Source organism: Girardinichthys multiradiatus, chromosome 21, assembly GCF_021462225.1.
Source record: "Girardinichthys multiradiatus isolate DD_20200921_A chromosome 21, DD_fGirMul_XY1, whole genome shotgun sequence".
Lineage (NCBI taxonomy): Eukaryota > Metazoa > Chordata > Actinopteri > Cyprinodontiformes > Goodeidae > Girardinichthys > Girardinichthys multiradiatus.
Genome location: NC_061813.1, coordinates 25,627,069 through 25,647,079, shown reverse-complemented (window position 1 = coordinate 25,647,079; position 20,011 = coordinate 25,627,069). Strand labels below are relative to the sequence as shown.

General features: G+C 38.0%; 1 long non-coding RNA gene across 1 annotated transcript; it reads right to left on the bottom strand.

Annotated features, from left to right (window-relative positions):
- Positions 1–3,016: 3,016 nt before the first annotated feature.
- LOC124858476 lies at positions 3,017–12,965 on the bottom strand. Its single transcript, XR_007035855.1, has 3 exons — positions 12,822–12,965; positions 10,139–10,217; positions 3,017–3,180 (listed from the first exon to the last, which is right to left on the bottom strand). It is a non-coding gene; the product is annotated as an uncharacterized LOC124858476 (long non-coding RNA).
- Positions 12,966–20,011: the final 7,046 nt, after the last annotated feature.

Below are 20,011 nucleotides of genomic sequence, written 5' to 3'. Positions count from 1 at the left end.
ACCAACACATTCAAAGGGAGAACATGCAAACTCCATGCAGAAAGACCTCAGATCACAATTCGAATCCAGGGTCTTGGTGGGTGCCAGCTGTGTCACTGGGCAACCCTAATGTATGTACATCATACCACTCCTACCTTTTAAACTCCGTTTAATAACTTGTTAGAAAATAATTTGCAGTTACATGTGTCACCAATCAAAATAAATGCAGTTTTAATATTGCAGTTGACATTTGAGATAAGATTTCTGGCTACTTTTGGGAGCTGGACTTCCTTCGAAAAAGACTAGCCTTTCTTTATTCCTTTTTAAGAAGCCAGCCTGTTGTATAGGTCAGAATTATTGTTTTTAAGTGGTGACTCAAATTATTTGTTGACGTGGACTTGAATGAGTTGTTTCTGCTTTAGCATTTTTGTTACTAGAAAAGTGTCTCAAGACGTTTTGAGTTGGCAGTTACTCACTTCAAGATGTTGCGTACCAAATACTCTCATGAAGGCAGTGTGGACAACCCAGATGACATCATATCATGTTTAGATATGAGATTAGCACCCCCCCCCCCACCCCCTTGTTCTTGGGGGGCTTAGCTTGTTCTTCATTTCACTCAGTGAAGTAGCAAAAGCTTGTGTGTGCATCTATGTGAAACACAGCAAGCAAAACCAAAAAATGGAAGTGTTAATCATTCATTTTCATCAATCAACAAAATGCAGTGAATGAACGGAAGAGAAATCTAAATCAAATCAATATTTGGTGTGACCACCCTTTGCCTTCAAAACAGCATGAATTCTTCCAGGTAAACTTGCACACAGTTTTTTGAAGGAACTCGGATGGTAGGTTGTTCCAAACATCTTGGAGAACTAACCACAGATCATCCGTGGATGTAGGCTTTTTCACATCCTTCTGTCTCTTCATGTAATCCCAGACACACTCCATGATGTTGAGATCAGGGCTCTGTAGGGGCCAGACCATCACTTCCAGTAAGTCTTGTTCTTCTTTACGCTGAAGATAGTTCTTAATGACTTTGGCTGTATGTTTGTGTTTGCTCACTTAACATATTGTAAATTTATAAAAATCTACAATCATAATTCATATTTCTGAAATCATTCTTTGTTTACAGCATTTTTTCACACCTGCCTAAACCTTTTGCACAGTACTGTATGTATATATATATATATATATATATATATTTATATATAAATTGTAGATTCTCACCAAAGGCAACAAAACTGTGTAAGAACACAAATAGAATTATGTAGTAAATAAAAAGCGTGAAATCACTTTAACATTTTTATATTATTCAGAAGAGCCACACTTTGCTTTGATTACTGCTTTGCTCCCTTGGTATTCTCTCCATGAGCTTCATGAGGTGGTCACCTGAAATGGTTTTCCAAAGAGTCTTGAAAGAACTTCCCAGAGGTTCATAGAGAAGATTATTATTTCAGTCATCACAGTAAAGGCAGCTACTTTAAGGAATCTAAAATAAAGAACATATTTAAAGTTATTTCATACTTCTTTGTTTGCTACATAATTCCATATTTGTTCATTCATTGTTTCAAGGCCTTCAGTGAGAATGTACGTTCAGTGTAAATTGTCATAAACATGAAGAAAACAGTTAAGTGAGAAAGGCATTCTAAAACCTTTGACCGGTAGTGTATATTTCAAGAGACATTACTTAATCACATTTTAAAGTGAATGGTGAACAGCCCTCATCCCCACCATATATGGAAAATGGCAAAGGGGTTGTGATTGGATATTTTTCCTCAAGGTAAAGTCCATCTCAAGAAATACTGCCTAGAATGTTCTCTTCCATCTGGTGAAGTCAAAGCCACAGTTTTGCTTTGAGTCAGCACTTGGTTACGAGGGAATGTAAGAAGACGTGAAGTTAATTGCCTGGAAGCATTTTGGGTCTTAGTAGAAAAAAGAAAGGTTTTTCAGCATTATGAGAATATTTTGACTATTTTACCAGTAGCCTTTAATGATGCCAAAGATAGCATCTATTTTGTAACTTCCTATCAGCATTAAACTGAATGGCTATTTTCGAACAGCCTTTATCATTTCTAATTCAAATTTTTTTAAATATAGATCTTGATTCATAAGACCTTAATTCAATTTGTAAAAACACAGCAATCAGAGCATTATTAATGCGTTTTAGGCATCAGGACCAATTTAGGATTAGAAAAATGTTTTTTTAAAATTGATATATGACCAGTCAAATCTGTATAGGAATTTTCTAAACTGACTTACTGATGACTCGTTGTTTTTTCACAATATTTCTCAGAGAAAAAAAAAATATCTTACTTTTTCAAAAAATTTTACTAAACTCTCGTCTCATTCTCATCAACCCCAGCATTGTGTATCTTCTGGTCTTGTGAGTGGGCTGTATTATTACAACCATCACTTTTATTTAAAATGTTATTTAATTATATGTATCAATATCAAAATAACAATAACTTTATGGTATAGATAGAATTTTTAAAAATAAGCCCAAATGTATTCATACCCCTGGTACAAATGATTGATGATGATTTTCATCTAATAAATATGTTTCTGATTGGAAATGAGACAGTCATCTATCAAAAGACAATAAAACAATGTAAAATGAGAATCAACAAAAAAAACATTTTTTACAGCTTATTCAAAAGTTGCATGTCAAAAATCAGTTACAGCCTTCTTCATAATTAATTGAAACATCTCAATATGCATTGCAGCAATAAATGCCTTCTTAGAATTGCTAACCAGCTTTTTCCATGTTTCTAATTGGGATTTGATGGTTTATCTCTGGTAATGCTCTCCATGTCTTTGAGGTTGGAAGGTCTCCTTGCCATCACCCTAATACGTATTTAGCTCTCATGACAGATTCCCTATTAAATTAATGTTGGGACTCTGACTGGGCCACTTATTGTTTGTGTAACAGTTTTCAGTTAGGAAAACACCAGATCACGGTGAACAATTTTGTTTTAAAATATTGGGGTGATATCACAACTTTTTATTCAAGATAATCATACCACGAGAATCTTACTGTCATATCGGCCAGTGCATACAACGAAGACTTGAAGAAGATACGCATATTTTCCGACAAGTCCAACCGTGATGTTTTCCAGGTCATTTGGTAGAGAAATTCTTGCAGCAAGTCTATTTTCATCAGCTGCCCCAGAGCTTCATGTGTGCAGAGTCCATCTACAGCGGGAACTGAGGAAAGGACACATCTGAGGTCACCTCCTATATTAAGGCTGCAGGCTGATACATGTAACAAAACATATACACAAAATATGTTGCTGTGCAATAAGAAAATGCACTTAAACATCTTAGTCATCCAGCATACTTGATGCATGAATGGGTGCAAAGATTTGCTGCATTAAAACTACCTGGATGCTCTTTTCTACCTGTGCATCTACAAGCATGAAAAACACAAGAAAGAGAAACCAGATTGATTGATAGCACAATTTGCAAGGTGAGAAAGAAAGGCAGTAAAATGCAGAGTTGTCTGGAATACGAAGAGACAATCATCAGTGTGGGAATGCATGTGTGTGTGTGTGTGTGTCTGTGTGTGTGTGTGTGTGTGTGTGTGCGCGCACATGTCTCAGACCTAATCCCAACCACAGCCTCTGTAATTTACTGCCCCATCGGTAACTAGCCATGGACAAGGAAGGAGATGGAGAAGAGCAAGTAGGAGAAGGCAAGAGCCAGCGGCTGGTTGAGGGTCAATGGCTATATCGAGCACATAAACCCCCCATGTAATGAGCAATGTTTGTGTACCAGTAGGAAGGTCATCTGGGTGAAATAGGGAGGGAATTGCACAGCACATGCAAACATGGGAATCCATTCATCAAGAGCCCAAATGCAGTGAAACAATATTTATTGATGTGTTAATTATGCTTAATTTATTGAAGAATGTTTTAATTGTTTGTGTAATCTGTGCTGCAGCAAATCTGTAATCTTAATGAGACTAATCTAAATAAGCAAAGATGAAACTGGAAACAAAAGTCTAAAATGAAAATTGTTGAAAGCAGCCGTTAGCTGTCATGAGCGGCAGAGAGGAATCATTATCCTAATTATGTGGCGCTACATAATCAATGCATATTAGGTGATAAAACAGATTATTCTTATCTCAAATCATGCACACAATGAGGGAAAAATGCAAATGAAGGTTAACGCACTGGAGCTGACTGCCCATCAGCGCTTTTAAGTACTTCTGCCTGGTGTGTGAGGTTACTTACATTAGAAATACACTCACTCACAAGGTGAATCCAATCACTGCTGAGCAGCTGACCTCAGTGTCTGTAAACACATTTTATGTCTTTAGAAGAAATTAGAGTGTATGTTTTTAGTTCATGGAAAAGCTGAGGGCTTTCTGGGGAGATTAGGGCTGTGGATCCCAATGATGTGTTTGAGATTTGATGCGGATTGTGGCCACTTTAATCATCCCTGCGTTCCGTGACATCACACTGTTCCAGCATACTCTACATATGTAATAGATGGATCCTTCCAGCCTGTGGCCTCTCTAAATCCATCCCATGGTGACAAGAGCCCCAGCTGGGATTGGCCCAATGAAACTGATGGGGCTCAGGGATGCAGAGTGACGGACTGTGTTTCATTCTGATTTAACACTGTGAGGGGAGCTCATCATTCCGTGATGCATCACACCGGCAGGTACTGTTAATCATCTGAGCAACACACAGCTTCTGTCTGTCCCAAACAACTGGTCCAAACACATAGTCATGAATCCATCAGTAATTGTATCAGCATTATGGGATCTTTTGATGATAACGACTGTAGCGCCACTGATGAGGAGTGTTTATTTAGCAGGAATAGGTGTAATTGTGGACAAATTGAAAGTGGATTGATAGTCAACAGTTTGCTAATAGCCCCTAGATAATCCAGTTGACCCCAATGGTTTTTCTCTCTATGGTGCCTTGCACAAGTATTGATCTATTTTATTTGGATTCTAATTTAATGGTATAGGCCAACTGAGTGTTGCATGTTAGCAAATTGGAAGGAAAAAAATCTCTCTCTCTCTCTTTCTCTCTCTCTCTCTCTCTATATATATATATGTGTGTGTGTGTGTGTGTGTGTAGATTTTAAAAGGTGAGTTTTAAGACTGATTTTACACTGAGCAACAGAGTCAATATTGTGAATGTTGGGTGGCAGCTAGTTCCAGAGCTCAGCACCATGGGGGGCAGAGCCTTCTCTGCCCCCCATGGTGCAGAGGGGAAAGAGGGAAATGGAGGTAAAAGACCTAAGGGAGCTTATCTGAGCTGCGGGTCTCTGCAGCTCCTCCAGAGTTACAATGAGTATTGTAGTTGCTTCTCTGATTGATGCTTGTCCACCCTGTCAGTTTAGGTGGACAGTGTTGGTAGCTTCATAGTTGTGTCTCCTGACATGTCTCCTGTGTTACTTCGTCTTCATGAAGCTGTTTGTTCTCTACTGTTCTCTATAAAACCTCCGAGGCCATCACAAAACAGCTAGGTTAAATAACAGGGGGGCAAACTGTGTTTCTTAATTAAATCACTTTTGGAGCCTACTGGTTGCACTGGATTTCATTTAGTGTCAAAGGGACTGAATACAAGTTTTTACTTGAAAATCTGATCTAATATAATCATACATGACATAATACTCTGAATTTGCATATATTTCATCAAGTAGATGGAAAATTTGTTTTCTAGAAGAAAGAAGCTCGCGACTCGTGTCCAATCTGCCAAATTCAATAACAGTGGCTTTAGACAAGAGTGGGTATTACAGAATAACATGTTTCCTTTCTGTCTGATTAATGCATCAGTGACAGATGCTGAGGGGATTACCTCTAGATTAGTATCCTTTCCACAGAGCCTGTTTTCCTTCACCATGTTGCCTTTCCAATGGTCCTTTTTAAGAAACAAACAGGATCAGCTTTCCTTGTTATTCTTGTGGCATTGTTGTTGTTTTTTATGATGTTATTTTGTAGTTTATGTTGAAAAGATGAGTTTTTTTCACCCTCATAAATTGTCTGCTGGTCCACACTTGTTGGCTACAAATTGAAACCACAAACTGTTGAGACAAGCTGAAAACTAAAACAAAAGACTTGTTTCCTTTCTGGTTCGGAGGCTGACTCATCATTTCACGTTTAACATCCAGCATCGTTAGTCTTTCAGAGCAGATCACAGCAGGAGGTAGGAAGTTGTAGTTTTTTATGCTGAAAGTGGCAACAGCATAAAGTGCATTTGGGCCAAAGGTGGTGCCTGTATTTGCGAGAAAAGATCAAGCTATCAGCGACAAGTTCTTTTTTTTAGTGTTGAGACCACCACTCAGGACCTAATGAAGTAAATGTTAGTAATTTAGAGGAACCAGGGTGTGTCGCATCCCCTCTAACCTAAGTAACACCGCTTTTCCCGGTTCTGCCTGAAATTGCATTCACAAGCAGACGTCTCTGGCAGGGCCTGCCAGATAATGACAAAGGATTTAATCGGCTGATTCTCACTCCGCCTGCCCAGCGTGTTTGTCTACCCTCTTTAGCTCCAATTTATGGGCTCTGCAGAGCTGAGATAGATTGACTGCTGCAGTATAAGCCTTTGAGGAATAAAGAAGGGAGCTAATCTGTGAAGAATAATTCAAATTCAAGGCAGTGATTTTGGGATTAATGTAAATGCAAATTTGCTAAAATGTGATGGAATGATTTTTTTCATTTTTTAGTACATACAGTGCATACTTTAATCATCAGTATTTGGGCTTAAAGAAAGCCTTTTTAGAAAGGGACAAACAAGTCTTTCAAGGAACAGTTTACGAACACTGTTGGGTTTGGACAAGTGAGATGCTGTCCAGGCTCTTTGAAAATACATTATGGCCAGAAAACCCCAATTATACACAGTTTCTATTTGTTTGGAAACTATTTTAAGAGTTTTTATATTTATTTTGAAACATCTTTAAATGACTTTTATTATTTTGTAAGTACAGTTTTATTTTGTTTTGTATACACCCAAAGCGGTTTGACAGCTTTAGAAAATGTGATGAATGATTGTTTTTGGTTTTTCTAATAAAAATTAAGAAAATGTATGAAAAAAAAGCTTTTACATTACCTAGTTGTTCCCTGCACAAGTCACTGTAGCAGCAGAAACACTGGGCCCCTTTGGCTGGGGAATGTACTTATGATAAGTAATTGTGGTTTCAAGAAATGCAACATGGCTAGATAACTCTTAGTAGACTGTCTAGATGACAAGATTGATACCACTTGATACTGATAACAGCAGAGGGAAATTCACACGAATTGCCAAGAGAACTAAAACTGGAAACATTGGGATTAACAGGAAAGTTCAAAAGCGAGACTGCAGAGTCAAGAGTTGTTTACTGGATCTGGATCTTGTGGCCTTTATGATCTTTCTGCTCCTTTAAAACTGACAGTTTTAGTTGATTCTGCTTGTGCAAAAGTATGTTGAAGTATTTGAAGCAAACCTATATACATGCAGTTATGTGAAAACATTAATTCGTATTGACCTAATTCTTTACATAGACAAAAATAAAGTGTCATCAAAGCTTTATCCACAGGTAGCTTATTATTTTCTGGATGCAACACTAATTTTTGGTAAGGAAAAATGCCTGTTTAGTTATCTAGGATTAGTATGATTAGGTATAATAGGTAAAAATAAAAGGTAATTTTGGTACTTAATAATGTTATCCTCCCATGAGCTGATCACAAATGGATGTGTTAGCATTAAATTATTCAGTGCTTACAACGAAGCTGTTAAATATTCCTAAGTTTTGTGCAGTTTCCCAGTAATGTACAAAACAAATTAAGTTGCATCAGAAATTACCTTAAAAAGCTGATTAGCCTGAAGAGGAAAAGTTGCATAAGGTCATTACTCCAGCTGACTCTTCCAGTCTATTGCCATCTAGCCACATCACATTTGATTCAAAGTGTGCCAACTTTGGGGCAGGAAGTCGACATTATTTCACAATACACAACAACATACTTTTTGTGTAGAAAAAATTCAGACCCAGCTTGCTCCACGGGATTCAAACTATGATATTAGTAACACTAGTGGTCCTTGGGCTGCCTTTAGTATAATCAGAAAATAATGGCTAATACTTATTTGGAAGGTAAATAGGAACAAATTCACTGTATGTAGAGCTAAACAACATAAAAAATGAGTTGTTTGAACACAATGATCTTTGTTTCATCAGAAATTGTGAAAATGTGGTGAAAATGTCGAAAATTTAGAAAACTCAAGAACTTGGAGATCAGTGAACAAGGAATTGAAGGGCCATAGCCACTTATCCTGTGTTACTTTAACCTATGAAGTCTGAACTTAGATCTGCAAATCATACCAAACTTATTTCCAGTTCCAAGTTTGCAAACCAGTTTGCTTATCAATATGCTCAGTGACAATCCTGATTAGTATTAGTAAGTATTGCATTGTATTTTGCAATTTTAAATATTGAAGCTAAAAGGGTTTTTCTTTTATTGTTTAAGTGAAGTAAAAAAAATATATAAAAAATACACTAATAAAACACTAAATACACATTAAAGTGTTTGGACTTCATGGGGGTGGTGGTGGTAACACTGTTGCGTTGGAGCAAGAAGGGCTCGAATTCTGCGTGGATTTTCCATGTTCTCCCCATGCAGGCATAGGTTCGCTCCAAGTACCCCGGCTTTCTCCCACTGTGCAAAAACATGACCTTTAGGTTAATTGGTCTCTCTAAATTGCCCTTAGATATGACTGTGTGCATGCATGGTTGTTTGTCCTCTGTGTCTCTTTATTGCCCTGTGATGGACTGGCGACCTGTCCAAGGTGTCCCCCGTCTTTCACCCAATGACTGCTGGAGACAGATACTAGACCCTCCTCCACATGTGAAGTGGTACTTGTCATAAAAAGTTTGAGAAAGCACACAATACAACAAGCAAAGCTTGCCAGACTAGCCCCCCCCCCTCCAAATTCCATAATTTTATGCTAAGTTATTTATCTCCTTCTTGCTCTTAATTGTTGTTTTGTAAAAAGATATGCAATCCCCAATCACTTTTCTGATCTAATTCCAGAATAAGCTAGCATGTATTATTTTTTTCCTAAGCACATCACAATTATGTTTAAAATAAAATAAAATCTGCAACATGACACTAATTTTACAGATTTTGCCTATATGCTAAAATATAAATCTGACATTCTGGCTCACATTTTCTCTTTTCGACAGCCAAGTTTTAGCTGGAGCTCAATGACAGTAAGCCTACACTAATGTCATAAAAACAACCTGATATTTTGGTTGTGATCACTACTCAGTCAAATGACAGCCAAGGGGAACCACTGATCTGATATCTAGCACAGAGGAAACCTTTTCGCCATTAACTTGTTGCTTTCTCCCTGTTGTTCTCTCGAACTCCCTTTTGTTCTCTCAGATTCCACCACTTGCATTTAAAATAACCATATTTCACAATAATTAACGAAAGAAGTGAAGATTTTCTGACAAAATCTAAACAGACAGGTTTATGCTCAGGTTAAAAATAAACACACAATCTTCAAAAGAACAGAACAGCATAAAAAGGGCTAAAATAAACAGAACAAAGCCCATCACACATGATAACCTGCAATTTGAAGTCAAAACATTGATTTCTTTTGGCTTTATTTCTAAAATGAAGGCAATTTTTCTCTAAACGCAAGGATGCTTTGAGTACACACTGCCCTTTTTGAAGTGGATTATTTGTGTACCAAACCTGGCAGACTATCATTGGGTGTCTTTTAAGTCCTGGAGTTTTGCGGAGCACCCAAAATAGCATAGTGTGTTTGTCATTTAGGGATAATGTAGCCGCCTGGTGATGAGGAACAGGGCAGCGAAGCAACAATTACCGAGCCGCTCTCTCCAGCTCGCGAACGGGACATGAGGGGAGGTCACTGTTTTCATTTGGTCAGCGCTGCTTGGCCACAGCGTAATAATCAATTGTCAGACAGTAAAGCAACACCCGCCACAGGGTTGAGATCAGGACACAGGTATTGAGACTCATTATTTGGAGCTGGAAAATACGGATTAGAATTAGAGATTTGCATTTATGCCACCTATTTCTGGTCATTACCGTGTTGGTGACGATTTCCATTGATAATGAGAGGCAACACTTTCCACCAGAGTGTATGTGACACGGAAAGACTGCTAACAATCCATTTTTGTGTTTGCAGTGAACTATAGCACTCACCTGTGACTGCAGTGGCATTGGCTGCTGTCCAGAGGTGTACGGAGGCCTGTGTGTACTGTGTGTCTTTCTGCATTTGTGACTGTGTACAAGAGAAAGAGAGAGGGCCAGTCAGGCACCTGTGCATCGGTTTGCCTGTTTCCACACAGTCTGGGCCCCAAAGGAGGATTTACAGGCCAGATAGGATTAGGCTCCTTCTCTTTACACAACAGTGATGAGGATAAGGAGTCTGCAGAGCTCAGGAGCACTTGAAAGCAGCAGAAGCCACACAAATGAGTACCATTAACAGCTCATCCCAGTCTCTCCAACTTTGGCTATTAATGATCTGATGGTACACCGCCAGTCAAATTTACCAAGGTGCAAGAACACAGGGTGGAAATCACACAGAATGCATGTTCTATCAGAGGCGCCTTGGCGTCCCCTCACAGCTAGTTTTCATTAAACAAATCTCAGTGATTTGAAGTTGAAAAGGCTTTTGAAAATCTGGTTGATGCAGTGCTGTGAAAGGGTATTTGCCCTTTACAGATTTCAAAATTCCTCCATGAGGATGTAAACTACTTATTGCCAGTTATCATAATGCCTGAAGGCAGTTTAGGCTGCCAAGGGTGGCAGAACCAATTATTAGGTTTGGGGGCAATTACTTTTTCCACACTGTGCCAGGTTGTTATGGATAGTTATTGTTTTCTTAACAAAGAAAATGATCATTTAAAAACATAATTTTGTATTTACTGAGTTATCTTAGTCTAATATTAAACTTTATTTAATCATCTGAAACACTTATGTATGACAAAATAGCAAGTTAATTTCCACAGCGCTGCATATTCTTATTTGAGAAACAAAATCATCTGTCATGGGGAGCATGTGATTATGGAACTAAATGACTATAATGTTTGGTTTATTTAATCAGCATGTAGCCTCTAGAGCTTCGTCAAACACAACTTACAGAATGACCTGCTATTGTATCAGTCTGACAATCATGCATGAACCTGCCTGTAACACCTGCATGCCTATCATTAACTGTAATTGTTATGCATCACAAGCACACAGCTTCACATCAAACAACATAACCTCAGGTTGCCTCATTTTTGATTAAAACAAAAAACATACATCATTCAATGAGCTGTCTAAATAAGGCCTTTACACTTGAACCCTTCCTGGAGCAGGTTACATAAGTGCAGGGTCTTCTGTGCCCTGTGAGGGTTCAAAGAGCTCTAATCTCATTAAGGCAAGCCACTTATGGCTCAGTTCAGTCTAACTGCAAACTGATCTCAGATCAGACCTCTCATTCAGAAAAGATATGGTTTAATTGTCGTATTGTTTTACTTTGAAGTTTGTTGCTCTATTCAACTCTTTCTGGTAATCCTCAAAGGAATCATTAATCATTCACTTCACTAGTGCTCCCAAAAATACCTTTTCACGAGAGACTGTCATTAAGTCAAGGTTCATCTTATCCTGCTCCTTTAAGCATTAACTACATCTTTCTAATCTTATCCTTATGTGTTTATTGCTTATCTCCTTCATTTCCTGCATCCTGCTAAGCTTATAAATCTCCTTGCAGTCCTATAGCCTCATCTTAACCAGTAGCTGATTGGAATACAGTACAGGACTGGAAGAGACAGAGTAAAATACACTGTTGCTTGTTCACAATAATAATGGTAATGGTCAAACATTTCATACCATTCCGAATTTTAGCACCTAAAGGATATTAACGTGTCATATCTAGACAGTGTGACATAATTTCAAACAAAGATCCATGCAGCAATTGTTGTGGTTTCATCTGAATGTTAAAAAAAGCTCTGAAATCTCTCGTTAGACCACTTTAAACACATGTTGATGGTAATATGGCTTTGTGTCAACACGTGCCAGTACCACCTGATAAAATCAAGTTCAGCTTGAAAAGTGTCAAACGTTTGACCATTATTTGACCAGATGTAGCTGGTATGTAAAAAAAAATCCCATTAGTACAAGCATAAATAGCAAGTTAATTGACTCGGGAACTCAGTTTGAAAAGCATGGTAGTGCAGTGGTTGGTGCTGTTGCTTTGCAGCAAGAAGGTTCTATGTTTAAATCCTGGCCTGGGCTCTTTCGGTATGAATTATGCACCTTTTCCCTGTGCCTACATAGGTTCTCCCTGGGCACGCCTGCCTCACAGCTAGAATGCTGCAGGTTTGAATATTGCCTGGTGCCTCTGTTTATGAATTTTGTATAATAACCTCTTTATGTGTATGGGTATTTTCCTTACCTCAGTCTGCTTCGCGTCAATGTTAGCTTAGTTGGCTAAAGACACATATTCAACTAAACGACTCAGATCAGTCCAAACCTGAGGCATTACATCCACAGACTGTGGGTGATAACTCTTCCTAAATCAATAATGTTGAATGAGGTCAACGTTATATGAGTTTTAATTTTCAGCAATAAAACCGTAACCTGCCAGAGCAACTACAGTGTGTAACTTATATAGAGTCACGACAAACTCCATGGATGTAGATTTCTGTTTTCTATCAGTTCTGGGGCAAGAAAAGGGGACAGACAGCTCCAAAAAAAACAGTTCTAACCATTATCATGTGAACATTTCACACTGTTTACCACTTGAAACTGAACTATAATAACTTTAAAGTCAAAGAAGTGGGATGACTTATCTCAGCAATTAGTGTTGCTACTTGGACAACAATGTCTCTCCACTTACCGATGCTCAGTCTCCATAGTAACCAACTGCTTCAGTGGCAGATGGGTTAACTCAGATATTCACCACAGCATCACAATATAATCTTCACTCCACAGCCGAAATGGATGGACGTTAGCTGCCACCCCTGCTAGCATGTCCAGCTGCATTCAAAGATTTTGCTGCGAAAAGGGTGAAAACAAAAAGATAGCAGTCAATTACATGTGGTTGTAGATGCTGTGTACTTACTATACAGCTCTAAATAACCCATCTTTGTTATGCAGGGATGAACCTGCAGTTTTATGCCTGTCAGCTTAGTATCTACATTGTGTATCCATGTAACCTGGATATTGGCTAAATCTGTTTTTTAAGGATGATAATTATTGGTAACAGCTCCTTCAGCTGCCTGGAATCAGTCTCTGTGACACCTAATCCAAAATTTTATGCCATGAAATTACTTTTTGGTTGCAGAATGCTGATGTGCAGTATTTTATGATTTAGCCAGGAGGCTGACATGCAGTCAGTTACACAGCACTCTGTTGAGATAACTGCAGCTCTCCCAGGATTTTTTGCAATTTGAGATTAGGAAAAAACAGCCAACACTTGGTAAAAAGGGACAATAACTAAATATGTGCTCAGGACTCAATTCAACACCTCCTCAGTCTCCATCAGCATGTTTAGAGCTGATAAAGAAGCCCAACTCCAAAAGGAGCAGAGGAAGGGTGTAGCTCTGAAGAAAAAAAAGGAAGCTGCAGGTCATAAAGAATCCTGCTTCCGACACCACAGACCGTTTCTCCCTTTTAACTGAATCTCTTACAGAGGTAGAGCTGTGTCTGTGTGAGTGGGGTTACATCACGGTCATGGACATTTACAGACAGAAGAACATCAACGCAAAACAATGACTTGCACAAAAGTCCAAAGCTGAGAGCCCATTAAAACTCACAGCTGTGGGTAGATAGGGGGAGGGGGACTGTAAATTATCACAAAAGGGAGGTAACTTTCCCTGTCTGTTCTCTGTGTGCAGATCTATAGATGGTGGAGAAGGGGAGGGGGGGGGCTGTATTTAGCATGAGAAGCTTCCTGTGCGTGGGCCTCATGGCGCCAAGCGGGGGACAGGATCCACAGTCCAACTCGCTGTCTCCACAGAACACCCTTTTGCTACAAAACACACACCCTCTGGCTCAGATGCTGCTCTCAATTTCCTGCCTGTAATTCTGGCTGCTGGTCATAGAAAAGCAACTTCCTAACGACGGAGGAGACCAAGCAGTGTTACGCTCCATAGATCACGTGTAAATGATCAGGATTTATGGTACAGAAGCCCCAAAAAACCAAAGGAAAAGGATGGAAATATCATATGATTAAAGAGATTATGGACACAGAAGAATACATAAAATATTTATGACCCACCAGTATAGAAATCCCATTCTTTCTGTTGAAGAAATTAGATAAAAATTTACTTTTCTATGTCAAGATATGTGGAATAATTTCTCCCTACATTTTATAATCCATATTAAATCAATGTAAAAAACTGTTTATTTTAAAGGAGCAGTCAAATTGCAGCACAGGCTACTTTAAAAGTGTAAATGCCAGTGTTTGCAGTTTAAATAGGGAGGCAGTCATTTTAGGGGACCATTCAAACTTTATAAATTGTACTTCATTTGGCTAAAAAAGACATGTTAACCTGTTGAACTGAAAAAAAAATCTAATTATTTCATGCTCATTTAATATTTCTTGCCAACAACATCATCTCTTATGACAATGTGAAGAGATGTGGATCTCTGCTGCCATTTGCAGTAGGTTTGAAATCAAATTTATTTCACATTTCTGTTTGATTTTAGACATAGTGTGCTTCACAATTTAGGGTCTTTATCTGGAGTGCCGCAGTCGGAATAGAGTCATGTTGTCATAATACAAGCAGAGAAAGTGTTTTAATTTTCTAAGAAACACAAGCAAGAGTGTCCCAAAAAGAATAAAGTATAGAACAAAATATATAGTAGACATAATAACTGTGCACAAAATTCCAGATTTTGTGACCTTGATAAATACCCTTTAAAAACCCTTCCACCTTTAATGTGTCTAATGTATCCTGTACAGATCAACCGTAAAACAAACAGATCTGTAAGAGGAAAAAAACAAACTAGCTTCTGTAACCTGGTTGCTGACATGTGAACCCTTAAACTTACATTTTTTGAAGCGCTTTTTGAATTTAGTTCAGCATTCAGTCTTCTTTTGTTGGATTCCACATCTTGACTTGGTAAAATTTACCCACTCTAACCTGTGAAACGTTCTCCAAATCTATCTGATTCTGAGAACATGTTGTCCACAGTCCACTTTAGGGAGCCAAACATTTCTATCAGAATTAGTTCTGGACTCTAGCTTAGCCAATTTTGAACCTTCCTTTTCTGGTGAAACCATTCTTTTAATTTTGGTGTAATCTTGGTCTCACAGTGATTCTGAAAAATAAAAGCCTCTTCATCTTCAGCTTTCTAGCTGACTGTTGAAAATGTTGGGCCAGTACCAACCAGTGTTTGGAATTACTCATAACTTTATTGATCTTCAGTGACCTTGAGAAAACCCTCAGATCCAGAGCATGATGCTGCCATCACCATCTTTCACTGTGGGTCTGATGTTGTCTTTGTGAGACAGCCTGTCATGCAACCGTGCTCTTTAACCCAGACATATGGAGAGTACATGAGATTGTTGTCACATGTAGAACACAACCAGCACTTGTTGGGATATTCCTGCAGCTCCATCAGTGTTAATGTCAGGCTCTCCTGTGTCTGAGTCATGTTTTTTTTTATTATTTTTTGAGAAATCTCCAGATTTTGTAATGTGCTTGTTACTCCATATTTTCTCCAGTTACCAGCGATGACCTTCACTGTGCCACGGTGTGTAAACAATGTGTACATAATTCTGAGTAAAATTGTCCTTTCAGGATTAATTGTACTATTTAACAATCACAAAGCTCTCAGTGAATGTTAATAAACTTGAGTAATGAGTTTCCAAGAAAGTAAAAGGGAAATGAGGGTAATTATTTTGTTTGGCGAATATCTACAAGTATGTGTGCAGAGTTATTATGCAACTAAATAAAAAGTGAACATTTCCCCATCTGTTTATTTTAAGCAGAAAACTCAATATTTATAGAAGTAAATTTATGTAATTTAAAAAACAAAAATCAGTAACCAAAATGACCACCCTTCTCTTCAGTGACATTCACAAGTCCTTTATTCATGGAGTCTGTCAGTTTCTTGATCTGTTGATAATCAACGATTTGTGGAGCAGCAGCCACAGCCTCACAGACTCTGTTCAGAGAGGTGGACTGTTTAACTTCACTGTAAATATCTGGTTAAAGAAGCTTCTACAAGTTCCCAAAATGGTTCAGGTCAGGTTAAAAGGGTGCTATGTCTTTATCCTCTCATCTTTAAGGCCTGCACTGGCTAGCATGCAGTGGAGTACTTTAGTGCATGCAATATAGATTTGTTATGCATACATTTTTATATCACCTTTTAAATCACAAATACGTATGGAGTTCTGCTCCATACTTATTTGCAGAATTGTTGTAATTCAGACACATTGGAGAGTCTTTTGGCATTACTGTTCTGTTTAGGGTCATGCCACAGCAACAGATTTAGGTCAGGACTCTGACTTTGTTTTTATGGGTTTTTAAGCTATTCAGAGGTGGACGTGCCAGGGTCCTTGTGATCATTGCTCTGCTTCCAAACCAAAAAAAAAAAAAAATCCCTTCTGTTTTAACACCGAGTTTAGTTTGAGTTGGTGACCGTGGTGTCTTTTTTTCATGCTCGAATACTGTCTGTTCTGCTGTATCTTAGCTCTTACACACTCATTGTTCAGCTCAAATGTAATACTATCTTTATTTTAAGTTTGACCCGTTTTAAAGTTTCACAGGAAGTTTCCATTTTTGAAACATTTAAGAAGGGGTCGATTACTTTTTTTTTTTTACATATTGTGAGGTTATTTTGGACATGAAATCATGTGAAAATTGCTTTTTGTGTTTACTTAGGTTTATCTTTGTTTGATGATTTTGAGTTATTGACAGAGATCCCACAGATAAATGCCCAAATGAAATGTGACATTTCACCCTTCCAGTGGGTTTTATACTGGACACATTGCTCCGAAACTGGTTTTGGTTGAGATGCCACTAAAGCATGTAAGCTTGACTATCCTATTTTGAGAACCAAAAGTTATCACAGATCACAAAATTTAGTTTAAAGGATTTGCATTTCACGGGGCATTATCGAGTTCAGATTTATTAAGTCTCAGTATTATATATTTTAAAGCAGAACTGATCTAATTTTTCCACGTGCCAAAAAAATCTATGTACTGCCTTTACCACATTGCCACAATCCAAGGCAACTGTAGCATTGGGTTGCTGCAAAATAAAAATGTTCTGTTTAAATTATGTTTTTGTATGTTCTTCATGTATAAATCATGTTTAAATGTGTAGAAAAAATGTGATCTACCTTATCCAGTGGAGGGCTGGTGTGATTTATTCTGTGAGAGATGTGTTAAGTGACTTTTCATTACGCATAAAGACGAGAACAAGTCTTTGCTACAGTGTACAACATATAATGTAATAATACACAACACCAAACATTCACTAATGACAGGCAACAGATTCTAAATCTCTAATTCGTTCTAGATAGAACAATAAGAAACATTCTACTGAGGACAGTTTATGATTAAAGCCTTGTTCCACATCCTTTAAAACAAATCTTTATGTCCTCTGTGCCTCTAAGCCTATATGACCGTGGTGGCCATCGCTGCCCAAAACAATTCCTTATTCACAAACATCATATGACTCAGAGGATGTTGCTAATTACAGGGCACATGCAAACCGAGGACATCGACATCAGGCAGGAACAAGTTTTACTGCTGTTACCATGGCTGAGGAGAACATGAAGGAAATCCTAAGTCAATCCCAGTATCTGAGGGCCTACACCAGGAACGGAACAGTCATCAGTAGGAGGAGGATCTTTTGCGATTAATTATAAAAAAAAGATGTAAAAAGTTTGGTTCCAGTATTTGGGCTTTTACTTAAAAACTGTTAGTTTCAGTTATTTTATGCATTAGGATAACATAAAATTTTAATGTTTGCTATTATACTTTGAGACCATGGAAATCCCATAAGACAGGATGACAACGTAATGGTGTTAATAATTATGTTTCTCTAACTTCAAAGATCCTACAGAGTCTAGAAAAGTCTAGAATTTATTCACAAATTTTCACAGTGCAGATATGTATGGAAAACCATCCATCCATCCATCCATCCATCCATCCATCCATCCATCCATCCATCCATCGTTAAAGCCTGACCACCGGGGAAAATATCAATCAATGTAAATTTATTAAGAATACTTAAGAACTGTGGAAATTTGAATGTGGAAAAGAATGAGGTTTTGCCATGATGTGTAGGAACCCTGTAATGGACATTTAGCTCTGCTTTTACAGATAGCTAGGGAATGATACTGATAAAGGCTTTTTCAAGGCAAATGATTTATCATGAACTGAAAACAACCTCATAGTTTGTTTTCTTTATCTGTTTTATTATGAAAGTTTCCTGCGTGTGTTGCAAACATATTATGTATTTTGTTTGAATTGGAATACAACCTGGCCACATAGGAATGTCTGAAACATTTGTTAAAAAACACAAATTAAAAATATGAGAGATTTATTTAAGCAGTTCTGAAACAGAGTCTGAGCTGAGACAAACACACAAAGAAGACGCATAAGATCTCTCAGCAAGATTTTTAAGTAAAACAAAGCCACAGAACTCTTAAATCACTTTAAAAGTGGGTTAAAAGTGTTTCCAAATATTATTCTCCTCTGATAATAAAAACACAATTTATTTCAGTCAAATGAAGTTTCACAGCCAAGAACGAGGAAAATATAGCATATTGATTCCTGCAAATGCTTATCAATGTTCTCTTAAAATGTAGGTCAATAAGGCTGCAGACACGCTCAAGTGCAGCTCCAGTCAGATATTTAGGTCACACCCCAATTACAGAGAGGCAGAGAGAGGAGCTTTGCAAGAGAGATATATATTTATGGAATGAAGCCATTCCTTTTGAATATTATTTTGTAGTTATTTTGAGGCCGAGCCCTGGCAGGGGCTTAAAGCAACAAGCAGCAGTGGCAGAAAGATGACAGCTCGGGTGATTGAGTTTGAAAGTGGACATGTCTAGCCGCTATGCTAATGCTCTGGCTCCGAGACAGTCTTCTGGCTGGCAGGGAGCGTTTGGGAACAAGCGACATGAAAGCAAAGTTGTCAATTTATACCTCGCGCTGCTTCGTGGGCTCTATTGTTCTCTTGTGCTAGACAATTTCTTTTTCACATTTGCATACTGTCACCAATGCTAAAACCTGCTTCACATCAAAACAAATCCTCGAATCCTTCTGACATGCCACAACTCACTGTGAGGTTTTGCAAGAAGCTAAAATAATGCTACTGAACCTATTTTGTCTCTCCGAGGGAAGTCCTGGGAGAGTAAGCAGGCTGAATGTAAAGTCAATACCATCTTACACAAGCTCTGCATGTGGTCTACAGCGGATCAGTCCTGGGAGTCACTCTCAGCCAGGGGTTTGAAATGGGAGGGCTCATTTAAAATCCTGCAATTCACAAAAGGTTTAGGAAAAGACTGGCAGCACTGTGTGCCCTTTGAATGATGCAAACTCTGTTATTTTAAGAAAAAATGATCAAGCCAAACTGTTGTCAAATAATTGGAGAGGATGACTAATTCAAAAAAACTAGGAATAGTGAGACAGAGGGAGATCTTGCCATCTATTTTGGGACCTTTCTGAGGTTTATTCTTTTTACAATTAGTTTGATTTTGGCAAATTTATGAAATGGCTTACATAAGCCATTTCATGCAAGATTTATAAATGCCAGCTTGCAATTTCAAAAGTAGCATTTATTAAAAGATTCAACTTACATCTATAAATTCCGTTGAGGGCAGCTCTATGATCTGCACTAAGCAGCATTTTACATAGAAGTAGAGAAACGAAAGCCATAAGGAAAATTCAAGCTTATGATATTCCTCTGCTCATTTAACTTACTAATAATGCTAAAACTTTGTGTTTTACTGTTTTGTAAATATAACAGAAATAAGATGCTAAAAGTAAGGCTAACAGCAACTGAAACATGGTGCTCAGAACATTTCCCATAGTGTTGTTCTTCATTAGCCCGCTTCCAGCCC